The sequence below is a fragment of the Salmo salar genome, chromosome ssa07 (assembly GCF_905237065.1).
Source record: "Salmo salar chromosome ssa07, Ssal_v3.1, whole genome shotgun sequence".
In the NCBI taxonomy this organism is placed as follows: Eukaryota; Metazoa; Chordata; class Actinopteri; order Salmoniformes; family Salmonidae; genus Salmo; species Salmo salar.
Genome location: NC_059448.1, coordinates 49,813,533 through 49,822,741, shown reverse-complemented (window position 1 = coordinate 49,822,741; position 9,209 = coordinate 49,813,533). Strand labels below are relative to the sequence as shown.

The 9,209-nt window shown below is 40.3% G+C and overlaps 1 long non-coding RNA gene across 2 annotated transcripts; it reads left to right on the top strand.

Annotated features, from left to right (window-relative positions):
• The first annotated feature begins 2,359 nt into the window (after positions 1-2,359).
• LOC106609537 (uncharacterized) lies at positions 2,360-8,378 on the top strand. Of its 2 annotated transcripts, XR_006770667.1 has the most exons (9): positions 2,360-3,292; positions 3,418-3,620; positions 3,715-3,819; positions 3,927-4,025; positions 4,212-4,322; positions 4,522-4,757; positions 5,054-5,174; positions 5,289-5,530; positions 6,249-8,378. It is a non-coding gene; the product is annotated as an uncharacterized lncRNA (long non-coding RNA). The 2 variants fall into 2 exon arrangements; XR_006770666.1 differs by lacking the exon at positions 4,522-4,757.
• Positions 8,379-9,209: the final 831 nt, after the last annotated feature.

Below are 9,209 nucleotides of genomic sequence, written 5' to 3'. Positions count from 1 at the left end.
TTATGTTCGCTCACCTTGTGTCAGGGGGTTTAGAACATCACAGATCTTAAAATCACATTTACGCATTCATATTGTGTGCTTGGCACAATCCTACTTGGAGTGTGTCTTCAAGGAAAAGTAAACATACAAATTAACAAAAAGAAAGCTAAACAGCACATATGACTTTTGAAAACAATAGTGATAACTTTGGGATTTTGATTGCAGGAAATGTACTAAAGCATTCTGAATACATTGGTGAATGGTTCAATGTGTGAATTAGGGTTTGTTCTTCTAGGAGTTATCAAGGTAGTGGTTAGAGGAGGGATGTCTGTCAAACTGATTTTGCCTTTGGAATGTCTTCATAGAGACTCCAAATTCATTAATGGGATAATTTTACAAAAATGTAACACAATCTTAATGATTTTATTATTATTTGTTTTTACATTGAAAGAAGTTGTCTGTCTTACAATTTTAGCACAAACACGACGGAGAGGCCTGTGAAGTAAACGTGTAAATATTTCTTAAAATATCTCACACACTGCAATCCAACTTCTCTTGCGACAATATCACTCGAGATAAGATCTGTGTTTGACTTAAAACATTTAGGAACGTATTGCATGCATTATTTACTTAACAGGGCTTTTCATAGAGCTTGTATTAACTCTACTCGACCACAACTTCATTTAAAATTTGACCACTCTTTCTTTTGGGGCGGCAGGTAGCCTAGTGGTTAGAGCATTGGGCCAGTAACTGAAAGGTTGCTAGATCAAATCCCTGAGATGACAATGTATAAATCTGTCATTCTGCCCCTGAACAAGGCAGTTAACCCACTGTTTTTTATTAAATTGTAATGAGATTTTTTTTACAAGGATTACCTTTTTTTGGAGGTCATTGCCTTGTCAACTACTATATACATATCGACAACAATCTGGAAAAAAAAGCTTAAAATAGCAGCACTGATTTATATACTGAACTAAAATATAAAGGCAACATGCAATAATTTCATTGATTGTACTAAGTTACAGGAAATCAGTCAACTGAAATAAATTCATTGAGTCCTAATCTATGGATTTCACATGACTAGGAATACAGATATGGATCTGTTTGTCACAGATACCTTAAAATAAATGGGCCTCACAATTGGCCTCAGGAAATTCATTAGGCCCTTATCTATGGATTTCACATGACTGCAAATACAGATATGCATCTGTTGGTCACAGATATTAAAATTGCCATTGATAAAATGCAATTGTGTTCATTGTCCATAGCATATACAGTGGGGGAAAAAGTATTTGATCCCCTGCTGATTTTGTACGTTTGCCCACTTACAAAGAAATGATCAGTCTATCATTTTAATAGTAGGTTTATTTGAACAGTGAGAGACAGAATAACAACAAAAAAATCCAGAAAAACGCATGTCAAAAATGTTATAAAATGATTTGCATTTTAATGAGGGAAATAAGTATTTGACCCCTCTGCAAAACATGACTTAGTACTTGGTGGCAAAACCCGTGTTGGCAATCACAGAGGTCAGACATTTCTTGTAGTTGGCCACCAGGTTTATAACATCAATTTATAACATTTTTAACATGCGTTTTTCAGGATTTTTTTGTTGTTATTCTGTCTCTCACTGTTCAAATAAACCTACCATTAAAATTATAGACTGATCCTTTCTTTGTCAGTGGGCAAACGTACAAAATCAGCAGGGGATCAAATACTTTCCCCCCCCCACTGTACCTGCCAATACCATAACCCCACCGCCACCGTGAGACCTCTGTTCACAACGTTGACATCAGCAAACCACTTGCCCACACAATGCCATACATGTGGTCTGCGGTTGTGAGGCCGGTTGGACGTACTACCAAATTCTCTAAAATGACATTGGAGGCGGCTAATGGTAGCGAAATGAACATTAAATTCTCTGGCCACAGCTCTGGTGGACATTCCTGCAGTCAGCATGCGAATTGCACGCTCCCTCAACTTGAGACATTTGAGGCATTGTGTTGTGTGACAAAACTGCACATTTTGGAGTGGCCTTTTATAGTCCCCAGCACAAGGTGCACCTGTGTATTGATCATACTATTTAATCAGCTTCATGATATGCCACCCCTGTCAGGTGGATGGATTATCTTGGCAAAGGATAATTGCTCACTAACAGGGATGTAAACAAATTTGTGCACAACATTTGAGAGAAATAAACGTTTTGTGTGTACGGAAAATGTCTGGGATCTTTTATTTCAGCTCATGAAAGATGGTACCAACACTTTACATATTGCGTTTATATTTTTGTTCAGTGTACTTCCATGTGCTTTTTACCTGCAGAACCGGATAGTGACATGCCCTCCCAGGTCTTCTCCTGCCCCCAGTGCCCATTCTCCCACAGAAGAGAGGTGAACCTTTAGCAGCACATCAGGAAGGAACATCTAATAGAGGAGGACAGCAGGAGCCTGGACTCTGGAGGAGTTGAGAACTCACTTTTACGTCTCGTAAAAGCTTTCAAAGGGCATACACACTTGTATGATACCTCCATGCGTTTACATTTCGACAAAGAGGCTCTCGAAACAGTTGGCGCGAAATTGCTACATATTTAAACTCCGATCAAGATACTTGCAGGAAGAAATGGAGACTTGCGTGGGACCGTCATGTGAGAGCACTGAAAAGGTCTAAGGATATGCCAGAGGGTATACCGAGGCCTGGAAGCCTGAGTTGGCTCACCATTTTTATAAAACATCGGCAAACCAACCCAAACTTTCCCGAGGTAGCTAGCTAGCGAAGATAGTGAAAATGTGTGGTTACAGTAAGTTACCTAGTTGCCAGACCTGTGTTATTCACAGCCAGCCAGCTAGCTACTGCTATCATGACTAGTTATGTGTGTAATACCATAGACTTATAGACCAGTAATTATCGGTATTATCAAAGAAAATTATCTAATAGTTCGACTGAAGAAACCACTATTTTTGGCACTGGGTTCGCAGTTCAAATGAGTGCAATATCAACCAGCAGAGTACGCACATGCATCAGTATGAGATTGCGGAGATTAATGTAACATTTTCTTTTTGAAAAATTAAAACACTGAGTCAACTGTTTATGGCAATCTGCTTTATTCAGAACATATGACAGTGACAATGATTAATTTAGTCATAAAATGAGAAAGTACTGTTTTATTGTTTGCAACAGGCTAGCCTTACTGGTAATCTTTTAAAGATGTGCAATTACTGCCTCTTGTTTTGTTGATTTCCATAGATTTCAGCAGACAGAGTTGAGAGTCCTAATGACAACCTGGATCAGACTCCCTTGTTTTCAGACCAGGCAGGTAAGCCAATATTAGTGGTTTGTAGTTGGCTACAGGTATTGTGTAGTTGGTTACTGGTATTGTGTAGTTGGCTACAGACACAATCCTTATGTTTCCATACTGGCTCCTTTTTTATTTTACTGTAGGTCCACTGTTCCCTTTATCATCTTTCCGTCTCCTGGTTCCACCTCTACGCCTGATGTCAGCTTTCATGTGGCAAGTGGCTCAAGAGCGTAATGTGATGCAGTATGGGAAGCTGGAGGAGTTTGTTACTTTTGTGACAGAGATGGTTCCAGAGCTGCTGAGCTCCAGGCAGAGGACCCAACTCATCCTGGGACTGAGAGCAAGGGTGAGAGGTGGAAGGCTGGAGAAGGAGTGGAGGCATGGGTGTTCAGAAAGGATCTTAGTCCAATGACTATTATTCTCATAAAATCTACTTTCAGATGGTTTTAGAGTTGTTTCGTAATGAAAACCCACCGGACCCCCAGACCATCCAACTTCCTTTGGACAGAATCAAAACGTCTTCAGTACATGCTGTGCATGAGGATGTATGTAACTTTCAGTGTCTAAAGTAGTCTGGATGCTATTGAATAGAGGGAGCTTATATTGTCTTTTTTTTTAAAAGCTGATTGTATCATTCATTTTACATGCCCAGTCACAGAGTAGAAATGAGTTGGAGGCTTCAGAGTCTAACTTTGTGGAGCTGGTCAAAACCCTGCTCGAAGACCCTTCTGAGAAGAAGCACTTCTTCCAGGTGGGAAATATCTTAATGAATCATAGTTGTTGCTTTCAGAGTCAATAGGACAGCATGTTCCAGCAATGTAAAACTCAGTAGTGAAATGTTGCTTGTTTTACTGTAACTGATGAAAGGACTGTACAAAATGAAAAATCCAGCAAGGTGTTGGTTTCAACTACACATGTTTTTATTTTTCTCTCTCAGGTGGTGTAACCAATACGTTACAGCCCTCTGTATGACACAGCACTGCAGATACTGGTGTGGGAGTTTCTCTCCCGACTGGAGGAGCTGCTGCCTGTACCAGACCTCACAGAGGTACAGGCTCAATATCTTAATAGCATGAAATCTTTAGAGATGGTCAGACTTGTCATGTTATTTCTTCAGTGTCACACGCTTAGGGGTGTCACTGTTTCAGTAATGGCACTGTATAAGATCCAGTCTTTGGGAACAGAGTTTCTTGTTCATGACTGTCCTTTTTTGTCAACTAAAGTTGAATCCTATATGATTAATGTAGAGACACAGGAGAGGAGTGCTTCTTTGATTGAAGACCATGGTGCTTGCCTACGAAGCAGCAAAGGGAACTGCACCTCCTTACCTTCAGGCTATGCTCAAACCCTACACCCCAACCCGAGCACTCTGTTCTGCCACCTCTGGTCTCTTGGCCCCTCGCACCCCTACGGGAGGGCAGCTCCCACTCAGCCCAGTCAAAGCTCTTCTCTGTCCTGGCATCCCAACTACACCCCACTAACTGTATGTCACTCTGGATAAGAGCATATACAATCCATGAGGTGCTCTTTGATCATGGGGTGAAATATTATAGAACAGAAATAAGTTGATGCTGGATAGTAAACAATGCTGTAAGAGCCTTTGTGAAAACAAACTTCTAGAAGTAATCAAGTCACTCATGTAGTGGAAACATGTAAAAGCCATTGTTTTACGGCTTATGCATAGCAAGAATTAAAAATTAAAAACACCCACCTAGTATGATGAATGTTCTGTGAGAGAGAGCTGTGGAAACCTTTTTAATGTTCCTTTTATCCTCTCAGACAGCATCTTGTCTCAGCCTTGCCCCCGCTGACCTGGAGGAGTTCTGGCATTCTGTCTCTGACCCCGAGCACCTGAAGACACTGCTGCAGCATCATAGACATCTGGGTCACTTGCGCAAAAGTGCGTCTTAATAAGAGGATATCAATCATGTTAGCCATGTGCTCTTCTGTAAATAAGTTGAGTTGCATTTTTCCGTTTCCTTTCCTGAGATGAAAATTCTCTCCCTTCCTCCAGATGAATTTTCCAACCAGGTCGCAGACAACATCTTGTCCACATTGTCAATGTCGATGGACATGAATGCATGAAAGGGAGCACAGAGGGGTGGAAGATCAACAGTGAGGAAGGAGGAGAGTTGCATTTTGAAAAGAACTTAGAGGATGATGGAAGTGAAAGAAATGAAGACACTGAGAGAGGATTGAAGGATAAGGATGATGCAAACTGGACTTCCCCTCTGAGTGAACCAGAGGACTCGGATGGTAAGGAAATTCAGAGATTCGTAATGATAGTCCATTTCCACCATGTATTTTTAAGTGATTTGTAAAAGCCTGACTTGTTACATTACCTAAAGATATTATTTGCGGTTTTAACGCTCCTTGACCTTCAGGTGAAAAATCAGGAATTGCTTCACACCACTGTCAGATTTTACACTTATGATAATGAATTACAGAGAGTGATATCAGTTCCTACTTATAAAACCTTCAAATATAGAGTGGCTGTGTATATTGTTTTGGAGAAGGACATTTTTGTGCTTTTGAGAGCACCGCACAGAAGGCTGTTTCCAACAATGGCTGCCACCGCTAGCGGAACCATTCATTTCAATGGGATGTTGGTTGGCGAGCGACGTTAACTGTAAGATGCTGAAACTTGCTAAATAATAAGCTAACGTCTGGTTGAATCAACAATATAGCTGTCCCTAAATCAGGCACATTCAGCATGACGTCAGCATGCTAGCTCATTTACAACTGGCAGAAATGTCCAAGTGATTCGCATTTGCTGCATCACAATACATGCTATTCTGGTCCAAGGTCTTGGGCCCGCCACTCGGGCAGGTCCAGGATTCATTTGGGTCAGGCTTTGTTTGCCCTTCGCATATGTTTTGTAACGCGGATCATGGTACCAAGCACTCCAGGATCTGGGTCGTAGAAGGATATGTAAAAGCATCTGAATTATTGTATGTCTACTTTCTGCCTACAGAACTGGCTAGTGACATGCCCTCCCAGGTCTTCTCCTGCCCCCAGTACCCATTCTCCCACAGGGAAATGGTGGACCTTCAGCAGCACATCAGGAAGGAACATCTAACAGAGGAGGACAGCAGGAGCCTGGACTCTGGAGGAGCTGAGAACTTACTGCCATCCAGTGAAACTGCCAGGAGCTCCTCAGCCAAGAGCTCCTCAGCCAAGAGAATCAATAAGAACACCTGCAAACAGTGTGGGAAGGGTTTCAGATGCACAACTGACCTGAAACGACACTGAAAGTGTTCACACCAGTGTGCAGCCGTTCCGTTGCAACCAGTGTAAGAAGAGATTCAAATCGGAGAGATATCTACAACTGCACAAGAAAAGTCACGATGTAGAACCGATGCACAGGCCTATTTGCCAACACTGTGGCAAGAGTTACACTAGTGCAGCAGTCCTCAAAATACACATACGCACCCACACCGGAGAGCGGCCTTACTCCTGCTCAGTCTGTGGGAAGAAGTTCAATCAAAAGCACACATTAGTTAGACATCTCCGGATACACAGAGGAGAGAGACCATACCTGTGTAGCGTATGCGGGAAGGCTTTCTTTGTTTCCAGGGAACTCTTAGTGCACATGCGTTTTCACACAGGGGAACGACCTTACCGCTGTAAACCGTGTGGAAAGGCTTTCAGCACGTCATGCGCTCTCACGTCGCATAAGCGATGGCACTCAAACGAGCGCCCGTTCACCTGCTCCCTGTGTTCAAAGGGCTTTGCGGAAACTGGTGGCCTTAAAAGACACATGTTTATTCATACCGAGGAGAAGCCCCATTACTGCCACACGTGTGGGAAAGGATTTAGTCAGTTGAGCAACATGAGAATACATTTGAAAACTCATAAAAAAATAATGTCATTGGATATTTGTCAGACTAATGGAATTTTTATGCTAGTATAATGTTTCACCTTGAGCTCAAAGCCAAAAGTAAGAAAAAAATGAAATTGTATTATAGGTAGTGTTCATCGCCGTGAGAAAGTTTTCACCATTTATTGACTAAGTAGCCATTCTGTTATTTTCCCCTTGGTAAGGTGATCGGTTGTTAAGGAACTTTGGGCACAGACTTCACAACGACGCTGAGGTTTTACTTAGTGCACTGCCAACTGTACTGTACTCTGTGAGCACAGTAGGATTAACATGATATAAGCATGTTGTGTAGGCTGTTCTGTACCTGAAGTAATGAAGAAAAAAAAACATTTTGACCGCAACTATCAAGTTGTCCTTTAATAATCGTTCATGTGTTTTGGGGCAAGCTCTTGATGTATGTTGGAACAGAGTCCTCCCTTTTCTCCTGCATAGTCACCTGTTCAAGTGTCCTTGTCTGAGGAATGTTTATTTTTATTTTCAGTCCCTAAGTCAGGCACCTGATTCCCTTCTGGTTCATGCTGGGCTGAAGTGCAATTGGGTACACTTTGTTTTCCATTGTAGTTAGACCTGGGTTCAAATACTATTTAAAATATCTCAACTTTCACCTACATTGTCGAAGTAAGTATTCAGATATATTTTATTTCAGAAGACAAGTAGTTGAATATTTGAAAATACTAAAATACACTGACTCAAATACACTCCCATGCATTTAACCCAGGTATTGAAAATAGTATTTAAAATAAGTGTTTGAAAATACTCTTACTATTTGTTTTTTTACAAATAGCCATTCAAATACTCAAATAGAAGTACTTGTTTTGTTTTTGAAAATACTCAAATACACCGAAAAATGTATTTTAAATAACAGATATTGAAATATATATTTGAACCCAGGTCTGATTGTAATAAAAAATCACTCAGTAATTGTCTGTGGTGACTCAATAATTAGTAAATGAATGTGTATGATATATGTATTATTATGTACATGATGCTACATTTATTATCCATCATACACTTAATAAAAACTTTAAGTGTGGGAAAGGATTTATCGGATGAGCAACATGAGACTTCGTTTGAAAACTCATACAAAATAAACTCATTGGATCTTTGTCAGACTGAGTGATATTTCAAATGCAAATCAATTTATAACATTTTTTACGTGTTTTTCTTGATTTTTTGGTTGTTATTCTGTCTCTCACTGTTCAAATAAACCTACCATTAAAATTATAGACTGATCATTTCTTTGTCAGTGGGCAAACGTACAAAATCAGCAGGGGATCAAATACTTTTTTCCCTCACTGTACAATACAACAAAAACATTTTACATTAAAGACACAAGTCTTGACTAAAAACAGCTGGCCTAAAGACAATTACACTCTTCTATGATATATACATTGATCAAGTGTTTAAACTCCACCAACGAAACTAGATCATCAAATTTTAAAATGTTCAGGAGAGAATTCCAGGACCACTGTGCTAAGTAACTAAAACTATTTCTACCGTGACCTGTTCTAATTTTTGGTACTGTTAGAAGCAAATGAGAATGGGACCGTAATTGATATTTATTTACCGACCTGACTAAAAAAGAACAGATAAAATGGCATTTTACCCAATATGGCCTTATAAATCAGTGTATACCAGTGTTTAAACCTACGCAGGGACAATGACGGCCAGCCAACAGCGCTGTAGAGATCACAATGATGTGTTAGACGTTTTTGATTTGTAATGAACCTGAGGGCTGCATGATACACTAAATCAAGTGATAGGTGTGGTATATCAAAAAGCTGATTAAACAGCGTGATCATTATACAGGTGCACCTTGTCCTGGGGACATAAAATGGCCACTCTAAAATGTTTTGTCACACAACACAAGGATTTGTACACAAATGTCCCTGTTTTTCCATGGCTTGCAAGCTCACCAGATATGTCATCCATTGAGCATGTTTGGAATACTCTGGATTGATGTATACAATACCGTGTTCCAATATCCAGAAACATCGCACAGCCATTGAAGAGGAGTGGGACAACATTCCACAGGTCACAATCAACTCCTTGCAC